At 35.4% G+C, this 23,556-nt stretch overlaps 1 long non-coding RNA gene across 1 annotated transcript; it reads left to right on the plus strand.

The window, feature by feature from the left end:
* Positions 1-18,928: 18,928 nt before the first annotated feature.
* Positions 18,929-23,319, plus strand: LOC110885562. The gene is made up of 12 exons (XR_004869544.1): positions 18,929-18,968; positions 19,111-19,264; positions 19,421-19,516; positions 19,941-20,033; positions 20,115-20,155; positions 20,308-20,363; positions 20,454-20,616; positions 20,696-20,849; positions 21,710-21,767; positions 21,902-22,027; positions 22,334-22,564; positions 22,868-23,319. It is a non-coding gene; the product is annotated as an uncharacterized LOC110885562 (long non-coding RNA).
* Positions 23,320-23,556: the final 237 nt, after the last annotated feature.

Consider the following 23,556-nt stretch of genomic DNA (forward strand, 5'->3'; position numbering starts at 1 on the left):
GCAAGCTTACGGCCCATAGGGGCCCCACTTCCCCAAATCTTGCATAATCTCCTAAGATTTGATGTGAAGATCATAATCTTGATATGCTTGTACTATTAGAAACATTCTACCTAATGGTTAATACTCTAAAATGGTTATAAGAGGATTAGAGGTCTTGCATCTCACACACACTACACACACCTTCACTCTTCCTCCTCCTCCCTATCCTCTCGGCCGCCCCCTCATCACCACACCACCACCATTTTCTTGCAAGCTCCATCCATTCTAAGGTTACCACAAGGTGCACAAAGGCGAATAAGGGAGTGTGGAACTCACGGATCATCAAGGACCTCTCTAGCGTGCTTTTATCCATCACTTTTTCACTTGTGATCTTCCCTAGCTTTCAGCTAATTGTAAGCTTCTTGTTAATCCTTATTTACTTCATGTTTTTAGTGGTTAATAGATTTATTATGATGAAACATATGAACACTAAAAGACTTGAATCTTGAATCATGAAACATAAGCTTAAATAAGATGAAACATGATGTAATATTATTAGTATGATGTTGTTTGGTATATGTTGATGTTTGCTTGATGATTACTAGTGATATGATGATTGATCATCATATGGAACTTGTTAAATCATGATTAAAAACATGAGTTAACAAGTTAGGAGGTGATTAGGGGTTTACCTAAAATGATCACCTCCATATTTAGACATGAACTTGAACATAAAAGGATTTCTTGTAAAATAACAAACAAAGTGAACTAGTAATCTTGTAGATCCTAGACTTGTGAATGATTTTTCTAAAGGAACCAAGTTTGAAAAGATGATTCTTGAAAGTTCATGATTTTTAGTAAACCTACACTATTTTTAGTGACAAAATGAGTGTAGAAATATTTTTGGAACAAGAAGATGTGGTAAATAAATATTTTTGTAAAATATGTTCACAAGTTGTGAACATCCAAAAATCCCGAGAATGAGATTTTAAATAAAGTAGACACACTGTGAAGGGTAACTAAACCCATTAAACGCCATACCAAGTTACTACGCGCTTTTATGAAACATCAAGTTCATGTTGGTTTGTAAATAGAATAGTTTGCTCTTGGTAAATTGTTGTTGATTGTTGAATGATTTTTGGAAAAGAAAATGATATGCTTATTAGCATGGACACCTCCATTTACAAAGGAAACTCTGACGAAATTTTCTAAAAATTCTAACACTTAGAAATTATTTTTCTAACAAGTGTTCACATATACGTTTTAACTTTGTTTTTCAAAATAAACTTCGCCATGAGTTTTGTTACAAAAATACAAAGTATCGGAGGTTGATTTTTACAAGTAAAATGGTTAAATATATATTTAGAATATATATTTTATACTAGAACACTTGTGTGGATACTTGTTTATTTTGTGAGATAGTTATATTATTTTAGGGTAAAATACTAAAACTTAACAAAGTATCTTGACATTAGAATTGTGTGGTACGTGATAGAAGTAATGAATAGATAAACCGTACGTAGGATACGTGTTATGCGTGGGAAACTGATTGTTATCTGTACCTTATTAGGATGTGCTTGATTTCTGATTATTAGAGTAACTAATCTAACCGAGCAAACCAAGGTGAGTTCACAAACTTTCTAAGGCATGGGATTCCCGGTGATTGGGAATGGGTTAAAGAATTAAAACGGAACCTACATATCCTCCTTGGGTAGGATATGTACCGCCATCCTCCATAGGTAGGATGCCAATATTAATCGGGTTAAAGAATTAAAACGGAACCTACATATCCTCCTTGGGTAGGATATGCACCGCCATCCTCCATAGGTAGGATGCCAATATTAATCCTGCGTATTCTCCTTGGGTAGAATACATACGTTCGTCCTCCTTGGGTAGGACAACAACCTTAAAACTTACTAGACAAAACTCTATCATTAAGTCCCTCATTTTATATCGACTTAATCGCCGAGGCCAATGGCGAGCGGGTCATTAGTTAATAGCGCTATTTGGTTTAACAAACCTCACACCGTGCCAGTCGGACGGGCGTGTACTAATGGACTATGGCAAACTGTCAATGATGATAGACATTGACGTAGGGCACAACTTACTTTTTTTAGTAGTCGATATGGTAACGGTCTAATGGTTCACATGGGAAAGCCCCCACAGATTATGGATATGGTTTGGGTAATAAAGAAGGAACTGGTTAATCTTATTTTCAACTATGGGGTAACCCCCACGGCAAGTAAGCCAGCAAAAGACAAACCATGTTTTCGGAAACAACTTAAAACTAAACAACCAACTGTGAACTCACTCAACTTTGTTGTTGACTCGTTGTTACATGCCTTACAGGTCGTTAGATGCTTATGGAGCTTGCACGAGGAGGAGGTCGTTGTGGGATATGGACTGTTATATCCCGTGCTTAATATTTGAACTTTATGAACTTATAAGACTTATGTTTTGGTTTCATGTGTTATGCTTCCGCTATTAACTTAAAGTTGGTTACTTTCTTTTGGTCACCAATTGTATTGCGGTTGGTTTTATTTACTTAATTACGTCGTTCAATATGATTGGTGGCTCGATCCTGGTCATGTCACGCCACCATGCGGTGATACTCCGCTTGTGGATTTTGGGGGTGTGACAATAATAATGGGTCCTTTTCTAAGGAGAGATGTGAGTCGTTTGTTGTTTCGAGAATGTTCGATCTGATCGGTTAAAACGACACCGTTTTACTGTTTCAATTAGCCAGTGAGGTGCTCCGTTTTTCAAAATATCGTTCATGTGGAATTCTACTGTGTTTCTGGTATCTATATAATTGAATAGTTACGGATTTGGTCCCTCAAGTGTTTTTAGACTGTCATAAGTGGTTTGTAAGTTTGCTATTTGTGATGCATTTTGGTTGTTACATAAAGGTGTTTTTTTAAGGTTGATGAGAAATATAAGACTATGTTAATTAGAAGTGTGGTATTTGTGAACTACACGAGATCAGTTTACTAAAAGTTTAAATTGATTTGAACTTAAACGAACTAAAATTCTTCTTGTTTAATAAATAAGCATGAGTCTGAGATTCACTTATTGACCTCGAGTTGACCTGCGAGCCTAAAGAGTTGATAATTAATATAATCATTATATACTATGTTGTATATAAATACTATATTTATAAATAGTTATAAATAAATAACGAGCCAAGCACATGCTTGAAAGATTGTCACAAGCTAAGTTTGAAGTTTAGGAATATAGTTTGAAACGAGCACAACTCGAGCTCAACTCTCATGCGGCTTGTTTATACCCTTAATGTTATTGTAACTATACAAAACTTTTGAGAGATTATTCCATAGTTGATACTCTTAATCAAATAGTTAAGTTGTAATAAACATATTGCAAACTAGCAACGAAAAACTTGTTCAACTGCTGGATCACAATATATTTTCCCATAGACGCTTCAATCACTTAACCATTGGCGATTTAAAAGGTCAAAACTACAAAACGACAACATTGTTATTTGTATTAGTATAAAAGTTTGTTGTACAAATAATTAACTGACCCCATGTGATTTCGTCAATGTTGCAATCATATAACCTTTAGATGTGCTTCTACAACCAACTTAAAGTTATAAACTTACATATTTTGTTGTCGTGTTAGAATAATAAACTTTATTTATAAAAGGTAATATGATAACTTGTAGAGCTTGTATATTAGTGAGTCCTTAAATAACTAAACAATCACTTTGGAGTAGATTTGATATACTATGATAATAAGAGGTAAATCCAATTTACTCAACTAAATTTGTTGAATGAAGCCATTGTTTTGTAAAAATTAGGTTAAATACAAGTTGCACATGTAAAAACTCTTTTTAACGGATTTCTTCACTTTCTTTGTATTCCGGATGTCTATCAACTCGATTTACAAACTTATCAGTAGCCAAGTTGGCTCACAAAAAGTAAGTTGATAAATAATATAACTAGAAAGTATAGTTTTGTTAGAAATGAAATGAATAAAAAGTCTATAATTATTCTCCACATATTTTATCTTTTGAAATCGACTTATTACATCTACACTTGAAACATTGTTGTGTAATTCTTTTTTTTTAACAGACTAGATAATAGTTCAAAATTGATCTATTGCACAACTCTAACTGCACAAGCTTCAATGCAAAAAAGGTTATGTTAAGATTTGTTGTTGCAAGCAGTACAATTGTGATATGTGTGAATCAAGAATTTGGATAGAACAGAGAGATCGAGAAGAATACAGAAGTTAAGATCAATCAGCGGTAGTTTGTTATTCACTAACAACGGTATTTAACAGTAACTAACAACCACCTAACTAACTATTAGCTACAATTACAACTTTAGTCCTATATTACATAAGATATCCCCCTAAGTCCCTGTCTCACTCGCTTTGACTTTGACCGTATCAATACTTCCCTCTTCCAAAAGAATTTTGACCTCAAAATTGAAAGTCAAAATCAGGAAATCGAACTTGCATTTCCTCCAAATCCTCCCACGTTGCATCAGATACAGGTAAGCCGCTCCATTTAATCAACACTTCAGCTCGTGCCCTATATCTTTTCTTCACAATCCGTTTCTCAATTACAAAAAGCTGGAATAAACTGGAATCTTGGCTGCTTTGGCAAAGGAATGACCTGATGGTGATCTCCTTTGGCTAATTTCAACAAAGATACGTGAAACGTTGGATCTAACTGAGCATCATCAGGTAAGTCTAATCCATATGCCACTTTTCCGACTTTTTCAATCATCAAAAATGGACCATAGTACCTAGGGCTGAGCTTATTAGGTTTAAAATTCCTGAGAGTTCCTTGACAAAATGGTCTCAGCTTCAAATATACCCAATTTCCTACATGAAATTCCCTTTCCGTTATGTTTTTATCAGCTAATTGTTTCATCCTGTTCTAAGCTCTATACAACGAATGTCTCAACTCTTCAATCAGCTAATTGTTTCATCCTATTCTAAGCTCTATACAATGAATGTCTCAACTCTTTAATATAGCAGCCTCCCTATCCATAAATATTCGATCCACTGTTTCATTAGAACAATTATTTGGAATATAGGGTATGAAAATAGGAGGTGCATAACCATATAAGGCCTGAAATAGTGTAGTGTTTAGTGATGAATGAAAATTTGTGTTATACCATCATTCAGCCAAGGATACCCATTTTAACCAAGCAGTGTTAGTAGCTAGTGTCATGCTCCTTAAGTAAGATTCAATACATCTATTCACCACTTCAGTTTGACCATCGACTGAGGGTGATAGGTTGTAGACATAGCCAATTGTATACCCTGCATCCTTGTGAAAGCTTTCTAGAAATTACTAAGGAATACAGGATCTCTGTGAGACACAATCACTTGTGGCCACCCATGTAACTTGAAAATGTTATCTAAGAACAATTGTGCCACAGTTTCTGTCAATAAAATGCCCATACTTGGTCAATCTGTCAGTAACCATTAAAATAGTGTCTTTTCCTTCAATCTTAGGAAATCCCCCAACATAATCCATTGAAATTTTAGCAAAGACATATTTAGGAATTGGTAAGGGTAGTAGCAATCTTGGATAAGCCACAGATTCAGACTTAGTTCTCTGACAAATATCACAAGATCTTATAAATTGTCTTACTTGTTTATTCAATCCTTTCCATTTGAATAAACTCCTTATCTTCTGATATGTAGCATGCACACATGAGTGGCCACCCATAGCAGAATCATGACATAGTTTGATAACATCCCTTTGTAAGGTATCTACATTTCCCACCAAGACCTTATCTTTCTTTGTAAAGATCATTCCATCCCATTTATAATGCAACACTCATTCACCAGCTTGTAACTTCAGCAATTTAGAATGTAGATTAACATCATGTTACCAAGAATCTTTGATTCTATTAAAAAGTGTAGGATCCATTGTATTTAATGCCAATGTAAAGATAGTAGGACCATGAACCCTTGATAAAGCTTCTGCCACCTTATTCTCAGCTCCTTTTTTATAGACTATCTCATAATCAAATCCCAACATTTTGGACAACCATGCATGTTGCAATGGGGTGGTTAATTTTTGTTCAAGTAGATGTTTAAGCCCTTTCTGACATGTCTTGATAATAAAATGACATGTGGACAAGTAGTGTTGCCAGTGTTTAACAGCAAAGATGATAGCTAATAATTCTTTCTCATAAACAAAGTATGCATGTTGTCTTGGTCACAATGCTTTCCTCATGAAGGCCAAAGGATGAGAATTTTGCATTAATACTACCCTTATACCTTTTGATGAAGCATCAGTTTCTAAGATAAAAGGAAAAGAAAAATCAGGCAAAGCTAAGACAGGTGGTGAACATAGAGCTTCTTTCAACACTAGAAATGCCTTGTTAGCCTCTTCATCCCACAAAAAAAAAAAAAAAAAAAAAAAAAAAAACTATCTTTCTTTAATAAACTGGTAAGTCGCTTTGCTAGTATTCCATAGGACCTAATGAATCTTCTATAATACCCAGAAAGTCCAAAAAAAAAACCCTCAACTATTTAATATTAGTAGGAACAGACCATTCTTGTATTGCCATAATTTTTTTAGGATAAGTAGAAACCCCCTCTCTTGTAATAATATGCCCCAAGTATTCAACAGACCCTCAACCAAAAGAACACTTGCTTTTCTTAGCATATAATTGGATTTCCCTCAATAATTCCAAAACCTCTTTGAGATGAATAAGATGGTGCTCAAGTGTTTTACTAAAAACCAATATGTCATCAAAGAATACTACAACTGATTTCCTCAACAATGGCTTGAAAGTATGATCCATTAGGGCTTGAAAAGTAGAAGGGGCATTAGTCAACCCAAAAGGCATGACTAAAAACTCAAAGTGACCCTCATATGTTATAAAGGCTTTCTTGTGACCATATCTGGATACATCCTGATCTGATGATATGGGGATCTTAAATTCAGTTTAGAGAATATAGAAGGTCCTCCTAATTTATCTAACAACTCCTCAATTAAAGGAATAGAGAAACTGTTTTTGACATTAGCTTCATTTAACCTTTTATAATCAACACACATCCTCCAACTACCATCTTTTTCTTAACTAGAACTACTGGAGCTCCAATTGGACTTGTGTTGCCCCTAATCACACCAGTTTCCAACAATTCCCTGGTCATAGTCTCTATAACATCTTTTTGAGCCATTTGATATCTATATGGTTTGAGATTAATGACTTTAGATTCATCTTTAAGAATAATTCTGTGATCATATGCCCTTGAAGGTGGTAATGCTGTTGGAACTTGAAATACATCAGGAAAGGAATCCGACAACTCATCTATAATTCCATGATGCCCTACATCAAAAGCCATAGCTTCATGTTGAAATTGTCCTTCTTTACATTCTTCCATTTGCATACTAAACAACTGACCCTGGACATACTCCTGATTAAGTAGCACATTCATGAATTCATTGAACACAGAGCTAACTTGTTTGTATGGCTACCCTTCACCTGGTAAAACTCATTTTCCACTTTAAACTGCATAGCCAGTTCCTTAAAATTCCACACTAGGTCACCCAGAGGTAACAACCACTAAACTCCTAATACCATGTCATAGCTATCTAATGGAATCACCAACACATCTGCTTTAAACCATAGCCCTTGCATCCGCCATTAGAAATTAGGACAGATCTTGTCACATATTAAAGGTATACCATTAGCTAATCCTACTTTCATAGGTTTGATATCTTTCAAAGGGCAGTTAATCTTCCTGGCTAACTTCTCGTTTAAAAAGTAATGAGTTGACCCCGAATCAACTATTGTTTGCAATTGTTTTGTAAATATTGCCCATAACTTGCATAGTAGAAAAGGAAGGAACCCCAGTCAAAGCATGTATTGAAATAAGTGGATCTGTGATAGTAGTATCTACAACAATCGCGTTCTCATTTACATTCATATTCTCCCCTTCATCTTCATTTGTTCCCATCAATTCAATACTATATAGCTACTTATTAGGACACTTATGTGTAGGGGTAAATTTGTCATTACACCAAAAACATTCCCCTTTTGATCTCTTCACTGCCATTTCTTTACTAGTTAATGACTTGACGTTTGCATGTCTTTGAGTAACAGGCAGTGTTGGTAATAAGGGTAGGTGAGATGTATAGACAGGAGGTTTGAATGTCCTTATTTACCAACTTTAATTCACTAATTAGACAAGAAAAACGTTCAAACTGTTGTATCAGGGTGTCCCCTTTGACATGTCTGAATGTTTCATATTGTTGATTAAGGATTTCTCGAGTATTCTCGATAACCTCCTCTGTCCCACCGAGTTATTCTTTTAGTGCATCCCACAACTCCTTGGCGTGTTACAATGCAACAGGCCAGCATAGATATCACTCGGCAGAGCCATGGCCACAATACTAAAAGCCTTGGCATCTAACTCGAATTTTTGATAGTCTTGCCCGGAGTAATTTTCAGGCTTCTTTGGCTCATATACATTTGGGTTCTTGATACTAGGTACCATTGGAACATGAGGTCCGAAAGCCACAGATCTCCAACACCCTGTATTTTGTCGAGATAGCATATGCCCCATTCTACGTTTCCAGATATTGTATGCATATCTGACAAGCATAAGTGGTTTATTGCTAAAGCCTGTGTTGTGGGGACCATTCTATGCCATTTTCTCAAGTTCTTTTCAAAAGAAAAACAAAATCTTTGAGAGATACGTTATTAGTTCTTCAATAAACAACCCTGAGCTATGAACTGAAATTGGATCTTTTAAGAACTGATCTTTTTGTGTTAAACTGATTGTGAAATCAATTTTAAACGTGACCAAGCTATGATACCAATTGTTAAAAACTGAGTTTCTTTGTTTGTAAACAAATATTGATTATCACAATAATATTCACAAACTGGTAGTTATCATCAACGAATTGTTTTAAATGAATATTAATGATTCAAAAGTTGTATAACTCGATTGACTCTACAAACTCCCCCTCAGCTGATCACACAAACAAATCAGTTCGTACAAGAGAAAATGTGAAGGTGTGGTGTGTGATATGTGATAAGTAAATCACTAACATGAGTGATCTATGTTGATCCGAGAGAAGACGCTCTTTGAGTAAGTATGGAAATAGATTTCAACAAGTATGAAAATATTGTACGGGACTAGAAATCGAACTTTTAAGAAGCATAACTTACATAACTTTCAAGTATATTTATCACTTTGGAAAAACAAAGTTATTGACTGTTACAAATGAATGCTCAAAGAATTCTGTAGTGAAGGGTAATGGAGTTTGTGATGTATGTATTGAATGCTTGGCTCAACTCATTTAACCTTCGGTGTTGACATCTCTATTTATAGAGAGCCTGGGTCGTGAATAAACAAGTTTATCATGCACTTGCTCTGCACAAAGTCGCTTTTTGGCATATTCATTGAATCCATGAATGTCAACTTGCTACTTTCCAAATGTGTTAGGGCCTTATCTCTAAGACAAGTTGGCTCATCAGAAATTCCGATGGCCAGCTTACCAGAATTCTGTTGAATTTGACCATCAGAAATTCTGATGATCAGAGTTTACCAGATTCTGATGATAAATACCAGATTTATCATCAGACTCATTATCGGAATGACCTTTTCTAATCGTCTTCTCTTGTCTTGATCACTTTCTGATCTTTCATCTCTATCTCTATAATTATACTAAAATCACTACATTTTATCTCTCATTTTAAATTAAATAATATTGTTTATACTTTTATAATTAATTTTTCTCTCCCATCCACTCACAACCACTTTTACTTTTTCTCTCTCATCCACTAACAACTAATTTAAAAAATATCAAACAAATTATAGAGGGTAAACGGTATTTTCTCTAAATTTACTGATAAAAAGTAACATTTTCTCTATCATCCACAATCACTCTATATAATATAATATAAATGTCACACTCACATAATGACAGAGGATCAAGTAAATGCTCTTACTAGTGTTACATGACATCGGTCATACTCATACAAAGAATTCACCCTCATCTTATGGTCTTCTATATTTGTTTAGATTATTTAACATTTATTATTTTAATAACTAGATTCTATTTGTAAAATCAATAACATGAACGGACATTTATATATCAAGATCAAAATCTTCTTGATATTAAGCCGTGACTTATAATCAAAAACTAACATAACCCCAACAAAAGTTCGCCTACATTTCTATATAGTTTATTGATTTGGAAGTATATTTTTTACCTTCAATAATAGTTTTTAATTAACTGCATGTTCATTTTATTATGCTTATCTATACTATCTATTAAAGGAGATTAGAAGCTGTAAATATATATACGTGTCAACCATTGAGATATGCCACGTGTTCATGTTGATGTCATAAAATGTTAATATATATTCTATCTATTTTTTTCTAATCCAATTACACCCGCTTTTGGGCGGACTTTCAAAATTTAAATCACCGCACTCATTCCAATCCCTCTTTTTCTCTGCATCTGGAATTCAAAATTCATATGACGCTCCTTCAAAATTCAGAAGAACAGAAACCTAGGGTTTTGAAGGCGAAAAACGATGCAAAGAAGAAATCTAAACCGAAGAAAGAGGTTGATTCAAGTGAAGACGAAGAAGAAGAAGATGCACATATGTCACCGGAAACAGGTCCGGTTACGAACAACGACAATCACGAATTAGACGATTCACGATCTGACGGTGATGCAGAAGAACAGAAACCTAGGGTTTTGAAGGCGAAAAAACGGTTAAGTTTCGATATTTCAGTTTGTGGTTGTCGTATGCATACAATTTAGACCACCAAAGGAGACGACGATGCTGATGTGGTGGTGGTGAGCGGCTACGATGTATGAACTTACTCCGGTGAGTAGTCGGTTACGAGGTAAACACCTTATTTACCCAACTTATACTTTCTGACTATTTTAGAACTTAACAGAGATAGATGATGATGGTTGTTTGTGTTTTTTAATTAGTAATTTTAGATATACCAGTTGTGTTTGTTGAAATTGTTGTTGTGTATGTTATGCTACTATGTGTGTATTTGTTTCCATATGCAGGTCTGGGATTTTTTTTTTCCGAGTAGACCTGTGACCACAGTCTCTCTCTTACTGATGGAAAGCACATGAATGATGGAAAGCAAAGATCCCAGTACAAATAAATATGAAGCTCATGATGGCTAAATAAATATGAAGCTCATGATGGCTAAATCAATATGAAGCTCATGATGGCTGCTTATGAGGTTTTGTTAGTATATTTGATTTGTGGTCTTCACATGGTTAGATTTTAGTTTATTGTTTAGTCATTTTTACTGTTCAAGGCTTCTTAGAAGTTTTACATATGCAAGAATAATACAAAAAAACACTCGATTACATTACATGCGGCTTATTTCTAAAATCACATTTTGCTGCATAAATTGTTTACATATTGTTTACATACCATGATAATTAGGCTATTATACTTCAGCTTTCATTATAAAGTGATATAAATGGTATTAACAATAGATGGACAAATGTGAACACTTAGAATTATGAATGAAAAACTTTAATATATTTTTTTTGTGAATTAGGGCAAATGAAGCATTTATATTAGTATAATTTCTATATAATCTGTAACTATATCTTAATATTGGTATGGTTTTGAATACTTATCTGTAGGGCAATTGTTAAAGTACATTGTAGCTACAACACCTCACCTTTGTATGCCATTGTTCGAGTAGAAGTAACAGGAATAAGAATCTTGTGTATAAACACCTTCTCGATTTGGATGATTTTAAGAGCCCTAGGAAGAAGAGGAACACATCTCAGAAGAAGAAGGTAGAAGAAGGTGAGAGGAGGAGAAGGAGCTAAAGAGGTTTAAGTGTGCTGCCAGACGTATAACGCAAGATGAGAATGTAGTGTTTTGTTTTATTTAATGGCTCTTTGTTTGTTTCATACAGATTTGATGGAAGTTATGTTATTGTAATTGTTAAATCTTGTTGTTATGTGTGCAGGGAGAGTGGAAGTTTTAGGTGTCGATTATGTGCCATCAGTGTCAACGGAATGACAAGGGACGGGTTTGCGGTGCGGTGCGGGAAGTGTGAAACGAAGCAGTACTGTGTGCCTTGTATGACAACATGGTATGATTTATGGAAACTTTGTTTTTTATTTCATCTATGTTAATATCTTAGTCAACTTTAAATTGTGTATAACTATTATGGCTATGTGGTTAAAAAGAACTATTTTTATAGTGCTTTTGGCTTATTTTTGTTGTTTATATTGTTTGGTAGGTATCCTAACATGTCAGAATAGGATTTTGCTGAGTGCTGCCCTGTTTTCCTTGACAATTGCAACTGTAAATGGAATTCAGAACATCATTTCTCAACAGAGACAAACGGCGATTTGTAGATTGAGATGCCTATTTAGCCGTATGTGATAACGCCGGTAAGTTTTCCAATTTTTCGTTTGTAGATCGGTCATATAAAGTGATGTTTGGTATATGAAGATGAAGTTTAGTTCATTAGATGGTTTTGGTATGATTTATTTATGAGATGTTTTCGTGTTTAAGTATATATTTGTTCTAGGGATATGATGAAGAGAACCCTCAATTCAACCGTGATTTTGACTATTTTTGTGCAGGAATTTGTTTGGATGGTTTAGATTGTGAAGTTTGAAGTCAGATCAAGATTTTCTTGCAGCTTAAAAGTTTGAATTTTTCTAATACCCTAAATGTTAAATCTGTAAATAATTGCTATATATGAATTGGGCTGTTTCAAAAATTTAATTTTGACTTTATTTGTGAAATCAAAGGAGAGAAGATGGTCACTAGGAAATTTGGGGTTGAGAGCGGCAATAACCGAAGAACACTAGGCGCGATTAATCTAAAAGGAGGAGCTCAGATGGGGTTGTCCTTGATGGGTGATAGTTTCAAATCATTTTGTAGGATCGTATTCTGACCCGAACGAGTCGTTCAGAGGCTTTCTCCTTGGTTTCAGGTGCGGAATTACAAGAAACTAAGGTAGAAACAGCAGGCTAATCACTTTAACTACTTGTTTTACTAATATCAGACGTTTACAGCTCAAATCTCGCACCGGCAAAGCTTCGGCACGATTTCTACACAATGTTCCTACTATTTCAACTCAGATCGCTAATGAGGTATATATAGAGATTGGGAACCGCTTATTGGACAGGCCCAATAAGCGGTCCAGACAAGTCATAAGAGCGGTCTAAGAAGACTGTCACTCGAGCGGTCCATGCCTTGTCGTACGAGCGGTCCAAACACTAAGTGTCCTAAAGAGCGATCCAACATCTAAACCTAATCACTATTTCTCATATTTACAATCATTTACAATCATTTCTATTCTAAGACTCTAAGACACGAACGAAGATGTAGTCGACAGACAACTGCACCAACAGACTCCCCCTTGAATGTTGACGGAATCTTCAGTGAGAGTCTTCAACAAGACATTCTCGTATATAGTTCGGTCTTCTTCAAGAATTCTGCCTGGATCTATCTTTCTTTGGCTATAACCTTCATCAGACTCCCCCTATCACTCTGCTAGGATAGTCGTCTGGGATTTTGTTACCACCATCGAAATTATCTCCTGGCTTCTCTCTGTTCAGCTCATCATCTGCACCATCTGCATACATCTCAAACATTCTATCACAAACCAGAATAATTGTGATTCAACTTAATGAATCAACTTAATCATGTGATACTGTTTTCAATTAACCACTGCTTCACAAATTTGAAACATTCCAATTTCTGATTCAACCTAATGAATCATTTTAAACATTTCAAACAACTTAACCAACCTGTCTGTTCATCAAGTTTAGCCTTTGAGATTTTGAAAATCAGCTCTTCACCATCAGTTGTCGAAAATCTTTTTGGATTTTTGAAAATATGAAACATAAATGCAAAGACAGAAATTTAAATGCAAAACAAACATATTTTTGTGAGTTTGTGCAAGAGGATCATATCAGTTTTTGAGACATAACACAAGCACCGTTAAGGTTTTAATCGTTTTAAGTTCTAAACGATTCACGTAGATTGACGATATAATTGTCCTCTTAAATTTTCATACAATTTTCAATCTATTCAGGATACTATTTAGGTATTTTATGAACTTAGTTCAATTCATGTGTCCCACCTCTTGAATATACTCCCGTATCCAGAATCCCAATATTCAGTCTTACAGGTATGAACACTACAATGATGTCTGTATATAAATTAGGGGAAAGATGCGAGAACTGAGGGATCTCAGGTCAGAACTTCCGTTCAGCAGAGAGATATCAGCTTCGACTTAGCAGTGTGTCCCCTTTAGAGGATCTTTTCAGCTACAACAGATGATTATCAATTTTATTGTCTAATCAACTGAGGGCTTTATGCTATATTTCAAGCATTTTGTGGAAAGTATTAGCCAAGGACTAGGTCAGAACTACCGTTCAGCAGAAGTCCCGGAATAATACCCCAGACATCATAGAGTATTAACACCTAGTATATCAGAATACGAGACCTTTCAAACGAGATTTCAGGGGTTACCTATATATCCAAGTAGTGTTCCCCACAAATTTCACAAGTTTGAAATTTTAGGTTTATATCCCGAATAAATCTACTAAATGTATAAAAACCTATCGTCACATCATCAGTGAGACCGTTTATCACATTTTACATTACATTTCTTTAGCATGCTGTGATAGTCCACTGATTTACAATCATTTCCTCTTTTTCACAACAAAACTCATTTTTAAATTTTTAATGTTTTTGACATTTTCAAATTTTCTAATTTTTTTTTAAAATTTTTCTCCCCCTAAAATCAAAATATGTTTCAATTTTGATTTTCTGGGAAAATTTGAAACAAACTGTACAAAATTGACAACATGAGGAGAATCACTTCAATTCTCTATCCACCTGGCATAAACAATCAGAACTCCCCCTCACAACAAACTATTTTCCCATTGTGATTTCAAAACACTTAAGTTTGTTTTAATCAAAATGGCTTTTCCGGAAAACTTAGTTTGTTTACCAAACAGTTTAGGTACGGGGTTACTTCATCATCTTGTTTTCTACACAAAAGTAGGAAAATCCAAGTACAAGTTAATGTCCTTGATTTACCATATGCAGTCCAGAATCCTCTGTACCACTTGTAAAACATTCACAAACACAACCAAACCTCTTTACCGTTTGCATGATTAACGTTACCGAATAAAATTCAAGAAAGATGCCGATTCATGATCCACGATACCATCTTGGGATCTCCGGCAATTCCTGCAAAATCTTCAAACACAGATTTAAAAAGATGCCGATTCATGCTCCACGCTTACAAACCTGGGAGCTCCGGCAAGTCAGGTTTTTTCTATTTGAAAAGTTTCACCCAAGCCTGACCAGCCTTGGGTGATTTTGAATTCTTGTTCAACAATGGTGGAAAATTTTTCTCATCCATTGTTAAACTAGAATTCTCGACCTTTACCTCAACACATGGCTCTTCTGGTTTTACCATACCAGAATCATTGCCTGAATGTGGCTTGTCTGACTTTAATAAGTCAGATTCATCGCCGACATGTGGCTCCTTTGTTTCCGAAGAAACAGATTCATCGCCAGGAAGTGAAAACTTCACTTTCTTCTTTTTCTCCTCTTTTGTCCTCAGATTTGCATCTGATGAATTCGACTTGCTTGAGTTTGCAGTTGAGGAAGTTGATTCATCAGCACTCTTCTTCGATCTGTCGGGTGAACCCGAGGACAAAATCTTTTCGAGATATTCTCTCGCTTTCTTTCTCTTTTTCCTCAGCCTGTCTTTCTGCCCCTGTGAAAGTTTAACTTTCTTTTCCTGAATTGACTGTTCTTTGACGTTTTGACCCGAAGCTTTCAATTCTTTGGGCTTGACAACGACTGATATCTTCTTTGCCATTTTCTGAGAATTAGCCCTCAATCTGTCATTCGATCTTCTTGGGCAATCTCTGGCAATGTGACCTTTGATATTGCAATTATAGCACCTCCTGGTCTCATAACTCCAGTATTGGCAGTTAACAGCAATATGCCCCTGATATCCGCAGCTGTAGCACACCCTGTTATCATACCAGTTACCACCGTTGTACCAAACATTCAAATCGTAACATTGTTTGGCCTGGTGGTACTCATTCCTCAAATTTGCTGGTTTTGACGCTTTAGCACTGTGGTTCGTCCTGCACACAACAAATTTTGAATTTTCATTTTCTACTTTTTGTAATTTTTTCTTTTGATTGGATGATCGTACTGATGAGTTTTTTTCTTCATTTTTAAATTTTTGTTTCTGTTCTACAATCTTCTTCACAGGTTTTTGCTTAGAGCATTCTCCCTTTTCAGTCGATTGCAAAACAGTTTTCTGAAATTTTTCTTTTAATTTTGAAATTGTTTTCTTTTTCTTAATTTCACCATCAGACTCTGTCTCAGACTCATCTGCTGAATAAAATTTCTCATTTTCATCATCAGTTTTCTCATCACAATCTTCAACTTTGACTTTGTCAAAGTTTGTAGCCTTTTCACTTATCGGAACTGAATTGATTGGTTTTGGACAGGGAAAATTCAAACTGTCAGATTTAGTCACAAAACCTATCAATTTCTTCTCAAGTTCATCAATTTTGTTCCTCGAATTCTCAGCTTCACTTTCAAGCTGAGATATTCTCCCAAAATGAGACTTGATTATTTTCTCATTATCATTCTTCAAATTTTCAAGAACAAACTTTTCATTTATCAAAATTTTGATTTGTTCCTGAAATTTTGATTCATTCGCTTTCAGATTCTTGTTTTCAAGCATAATCCAGAAATCTAAATCTTCTGAAGATTTCTGTTTGTTTTCAAGCTCTTTTACCAACTCTTTGATTTTCTTTTGAGCGCTTTCACCTTCTTTTTCAAGTTCGACAATCTTCTGAAAATGGAATTTATCATTTTCTGTTTTTCAATGTTGTTTTTACTGAACACATTTCTCCCATCTTCAAGAATTTTCACTTGCCCCTCAAATTCTTGATTTTTCAAAGTCAAACTGTTAAAACCAACCAACAGTTTGTCATTTTCAGCTTTCAACTTCTCACAATTTTCTTTCAGAATAAGAATCTGATTTTCAGCAACGTGCTTCTCGTCTTTCAACTTTTTGACTTCAGATGCCAAACTTGCCATGTCTTTCACGAGTTTGTCATTGTCAGTCTTAAAGTTGTCACACTTAGAGCACACTGTTTCATTCTTCACCGATTCTTCAAGTTTTGGAGTTTCTTCTTCCTTTGCTATCAATGTACCTGCACATAACATTTTAACGAAATCAAAAGGATTTCCATTATTATCAATATAACAACCTCGTTTGAAATCGTATTTCAGCACATGTTTTGTCCTGATACATTTAGTAACCCTTTTGTGCATCTCTTCAATCACATCTGAACTTAGATCTAGCACATTATATTCCAAAACCTTGATCAAATCTTTCTTTTTCTTTCTGGTTTCAAGTTCATGAGCTTGAAGTTTGCTGATGAATTGATTTAGAGGTAATTTTGAAAAATTTGAGTTCTCCCTTAAATTCTTCAAACATTCACCCCATTCAATCGGTAATGCATCTGCAAATTTCTCCAATTTTTCAACATTTGACGGGTATATCTCATGACCTTTCATATAATTCAGTAAAACACTATATCGGTCTTTAAGATCATCCAACGTTTCGTCTTTCAGACACACGAAATATTTGAACCTTTTTGCCCAACCATCTTTGCTCACTTTTCTATACCCCTCATCTAGAAATCCGTTATTCCAGTTATTAAATCTTTCGAAATAATAGTTCTCTTGTTCATCAAACATCATTGCCATGTTTCGCAAAACAAACCGACACGTGTTTGTTGACGAATAAGCGATCTAAATGTGATAAAAAAACGAACCAAACAGCAATTGAGCCAAATAAGCGGTCCAGATAAGCAATCCGGATGACAAATAAGCGGTTCAAAAATTGTCTGAATAAGCGATCCAGAAATGATCCAATAAGCGATCCACAATCAGTCTTATAAGCGGTCCAAATCAGTTCGAATAAGCGATCCAGGAACAATTCGACCGAATGAGCGATTCACAATGGTCCGGATGAGCGATCCAAATAAGTCTGAATAAGCGATACACAACAATGAATTTGGAGCGGTCCAAGATCAGATTGTCCTAATGAGCGGTTCCCAACCGTTCGGATGAGCGGTTCCCAACCGTCCGAATGAGCGATTCAAGGGTAATCCGATCGAATGAGCGGTTCCTGATTCGTCCGGATAAGCGGTCCACAACCTATTCGATCGAGCGGTTCAACTTCAATTCCAATTTTGATCCACTTAGACTTTGAATTTAGATCTGAAACTTTCTAGGGTTTATCTCGATACTATTTCGCACAATCTGTGACAAATTGAGCAAATTCCGACCGTGAAATCTTCTCGAATCAGAAAAAGAAGGTGTAGAAGTAAGAAAAAGTGACGAAATCCGGCTAATTTCTGCAGAGAACCTCTTCCTGAGCTCTGATACCACTTGTAGGATCGTATTCTGACCCGAACGAGTCGTTCAGAGGCTTTCTCCTTGGTTTCAGGTGCGGAATTACAAGAAACTAAGGTAGAAACAGCAGGCTAATCACTTTAACTACTTGTTTTACTAATATCAGACGTTTACAGCTCAAATCTCGCACCGGCAAAGCTTCGGCACGATTTCTACACAATGTTCCTACTATTTCAACTCAGATCGCTAATGAGGTATATATAGAGATTGGGAACCGCTTATTGGACAGGCCCAATAAGCGGTCCAGACAAGTCATAAGAGCGGTCCAAGAAGACTGTCACTCGAGCGGTCCATGCCTTGTCGTACGAGCGGTCCAAACACTAAGTGTCCTAAAGAGCGATCCAACATCTAAACCTAATCACTATTTCTCATATTTACAATCATTTACAATCATTTCTATTCTAAGACTCTAAGACACGAACGAAGATGTAGTCGACAGACAACTGCACCAACAGATTTACATATTAACGGGCCAAATGGAGTTGTCCTTGATGGGTGATCAACCGATTCTTACAACCTCCCCATTTTTTAATTCAAAAATCATATTCATACATTATTTATTAGCAAAATCAAGATGATTCTTATTTGTAAGCTCTATCTCTTTGTTTTTAATTCGTTAAATATATATATGCTGCAGGTATCCCATTTATAGTTGTGGTGTAGGTGAGTGCGATTCTCAAGAACAAGGTTGGCGGCGAAAAGTGGTGTTGTGTGCTTGAGGTTAATGATCGTACCTAGCATTATGTGAACGGAACCGGAGAGGGAAGCTAAGGATTCAAACATCTATTTTGGTATGATTGGCGTTGTGTCTATATTAATACTTTTTCTCTGTACATGAATTTTAGTATCTTTAATAATATAAAACATTTCAATTAGACAAATAGCCAATGGATAATATGACAGTTGCTAATTTGCTGCATGTGTGTGTAATGATTAAACCATAACAGATGGAGACGAACTTAGGACTGTTATTGGTCAAGATGAAGCTGAGATTCTGACCTGTTAGGGGCTGATTGGAGTCACGATTTTCCAGCGGTTACAAGGTGAGTTTTGAATGTATTTGACTCGGTTTCGATGAATGACAACCGGTTAAGCCTTAGGCAACGAATGTGATGTGTTTTTGTTGCCTGGAAACAAGTTGTGAGGTTGTTTTGAACCGGTTTGGGGATGCTATGATATCAAGTTTGCAAGCATTTAATTACAAAAACAATAGTATTATTATAACAACCAGATCTTTGAATAAAAATGATTGGTGATGTATAAGTGATATGTTAACTTTGAAACTTTTAACCCACTTGGCCTGCTCCCATTTAGCCAAATCTTATTATTTGACATGTTTGAGATTAATGCACAATGTAATATGTCATTCTAGAACAATTAATAACTTACATTTGTTAGCATTGCTCTAACTGTGATTACCGACAGCATTAATGAATATTTTAACATCTCTTTTTGGACCCAAAATAGGTACGTTGGGCTATGTAATGAGCGAGGTAGAAAATGGAAAATCGTTCAATGAAGTTGTTAAAGTTGCTAAAGACCTCGGATATACTGAACTAGGTCAAAATTTATTGAAAATTTAGATCTATTAGATTTATTACACATGTAAAATTGAATTTATTTTAAATTTCTGTTGTCCAGATCCTCGTGACGATCTCAGCGGTATGGATGTTGCACGAAAGGTCTTTATCTCATCCCTACTTCTGCATAATATTTAAAATTATTGTAATCTATTAACGAACAATTTGTTTTTACTTTGCAAGGGAGATATTGTAACGATAATATAATCATTCCATGTGTTTTATACTTTTATATTTCTTTTTTTATGTTGAAGAGGGTTTAATCCTTGCACGACTTCTCGGCCAACGTATTGACATGAATACGATAAAGGTAGGTTTTTGCGTGGTCATGTTCATGTTTACTTGAATGTATTATTAAAGTTCTTCCGTCTTAATTAATGATGTCTGTATCTTTTCAAAGATTGAAAGCTTGTACCCTGATAAAATGGGGCCCGGCACGATGACCCTCGAAGACTTTTAGCAAATGGCCTGCCATTGCTGGATAATGACATTAAAGAAAGAGTCAAGAAAGCTTCTTCAGATGGGCATGTTTTGCGCTATGTTTGTATCCTACAGAACTCAACGTAAGTTGTTAAATTTGGTGACATATGCCTCTTTGGGTGGAGCTTTAATGGTCAAAGTTTTGACTTGTTTACTACTCAGGTCCCGCCTTGCTGCCGCTGCGGCTGCTGCTCAAGTAGCGGCTGCAAACCCGCCCGGTATGGACTTGGATCTACCGATTGATCCTAATGAACCGACGTATTGTTTCTGCAACCAAGTTAGCTACAGGGAGATGGTTGCGTGCGACAATCCTGATGTAAGTATTTTGGAGATTGCAAAATGAATAGGTGTAGTAACGGGTTAGAATGAATTAAAAGTACACTATGGTCAATTTTCGACCAGTTCCCTTTAATCTACTCTTTCTTTTCTTATACCCATTTAGCCCGTTAGAGATAAAATATAACCATCTCAACCCATTTATAAGTAAATGGGTCCAATTTGCCATTTTTATCACTTTATAACCAACCGACACTAATGAGGTGAGAAAATGGTACTGTAACGATTGCAACGGAATGCAAAAGCGGCAAAAGGGGAAATAAATTAGTGTGCTTTTTTTTCTTCCTGGTATTATAGGAAGTAACTAAAGATCAGTTAACTTGGGTTTTGTGCCTTTTTAGGGTTTGAATTGATTTTTGTATTACATTTTGGTGATTAGTAATAAACTCCGCTTATTTTAACCTTTCGTATGACATAGAGTTCATCACCTTTGTTATGATAGTTTGCTAGATGTTCACTAGCGTCGAAGAGTTTGGCCCGTTTATTGGTAAATGGGTCGATCCATAAACAAGGTGATCCAGGTTCTTCACCTAAAACTAGCTAAAATAAAAACAAGTTGAAGATCAAAGGGGTTAAAAAGTCTTCCAAAGTTGTATTCAAAGCTGTTGTAATCTTATAAAAATTATGTTCTTTAAAAAACTGAACCCGAACCTTGATCAAACCGATTAAAGGGATGTTGGTCGGTTTTAAGTCTCAAGATCCATCTAATTTCGTCTTGGGCTAGACTGATGGAAATCATAGCTGACTGAACCCATGATTTATTCATCAAACTCAAGCTACCTGTTTTGACCGACCCACTGGTGGCTCGACAAGTGACTATTATTTTTCTGATAAGTGTAGACAGTAACGGAAGCAAGACAACAGAGAGTCAGCTAGAAGATCAAGGATGCGCAAGCAGGTTATAATATATATTTACTCCTACAAAATAAATGATGTATTTTATAATAACAATGGAAATAATGTAAAACGGAAAATATTTAAACATATGTGATTTGATCGTTTTCTAATAAAACAACTTGTTTTTTTTTTCAGGCTGAGTGTAAAGCGCTACAAGCAACAGTAGAGACGCTAAATAACGAGAATCACTCACTTAGGGATGAGCTGCAGAGGCTTTCTGAGGCATGTGGGAAGCTTACCGCTAAAAATGATTCGATGAAGGTTTCTGTCACTTTCACTTCCTCTCTGAATATATACTTTTTTCACGAGTATTGTAGCATACATATCTTGGTTTTAAAAAGTGTGCCTGTGGTGTTGGGGTTCTTAAGGCGATATGGAAAACGCCTCAGGGCCTTCAGGCGTCTTGTCATGCACATCTGAGTCATAATTTGGTCAAATTTAGGGTATGTAGGAGGCCGATAAGTATAAACAACCTCATCATAACTTCCAAATTACATGACATTAAATTATTTAGCATCTAACATCATGTCAAATAAACTTTTTATATGATTTACGTTGGCTGGACAGGATGAGTTAACCCGGTCTATTGGACCTGAAGCTGTGACAAAACCGGATGCACAACTTGAATCTCAAACCAACGAAGGCGACAGTTGACAAGAAAGTTATTCAATTAAGTCAACAACCATTTTTAAGGGATTTTGACTATAGGATTAATCAAGGAAGTCGTTAACATTTCGTTATAGAATCTCTGGTCCTGATGCTTGACGTTGTACAAGTTAAGATTATACCAGGAATTAGGTCAGAATTATGTGCTCATTTTTATCTTTCACAAATTCATTCTTCAATGAATATTATAGCCATATTGGGTGGAGTTTGTCTTGCCATTGCCTTTCTCATGTATTGATTCATATTTTTTATTAAAAAAATGGTGATCCATCCATCATTTGGGCTTTGGGGTGTGGATCACGTCAGGTTGGCAGGTTGAATAGATGAACCTGAACACAACTCATATGTTTATTCGTTTGAGAAAATCAATCCTAACATTTTTTTTTTTGCACTTAGACAAACTAACATTTTTTTTTGCAATTGTTCTTTCAACAGAAATGATGAAATCTGTATTATTGGCGGTTTTGTTTGGAGCGGCTCCCATTTCTTTAAATAAAGGAATGGAGAAGACTACAAAAGAATTGATTAGATTTTTAAAGAGGAAAATCAAGAAGTCCGCTTGAAGATGCTGAAATAAAGTTATCTAATTATGAAAAGGAGCTTAAAGCATCAAGAAAGCAGCTTCAAGAGGTTGAATCTAAGTTATATGACCGACGAAACGAGCCTAAGGTATCAAGAAAAGTAGCTTCAAGAATCTAAAATCAATTTGGCAGAGCGTGTAAACTGTTAGCATAATAAAGTTAGTGGGCTTGTATTATATTGGGTTTATTGTTTAGCCCATTTTGCTAGTAACCCTAGATTGTTTCTCTATTTATAGTGTTACTTTTTTTTGTTTATGTAATCACCTTTCATTATAATAAAACCCTAGCCACTACGTTTCCTCTGTACATGTGACTTTCAACATGGTATCAGAGCTGCTATTCGATCCAAAATACTGGTTTTGCTGATTTGATTATGGATAATCCTTGGTATGTCTTCAAGGAATACTCTTCGATTTATTTATTTTGTTAATTGATTGTTAGTGGATATAATGGTTTGCATAGAATTCGATTACAACTGTGGGTATGAAATTCATTTATGTTATTAATTAATTCTCAGTGGAGCAAGAATATATTTTGCAAGGA

Source organism: Helianthus annuus, chromosome 10, assembly GCF_002127325.2.
Source record: "Helianthus annuus cultivar XRQ/B chromosome 10, HanXRQr2.0-SUNRISE, whole genome shotgun sequence".
Taxonomy (NCBI): Eukaryota; Viridiplantae; Streptophyta; class Magnoliopsida; order Asterales; family Asteraceae; genus Helianthus; species Helianthus annuus.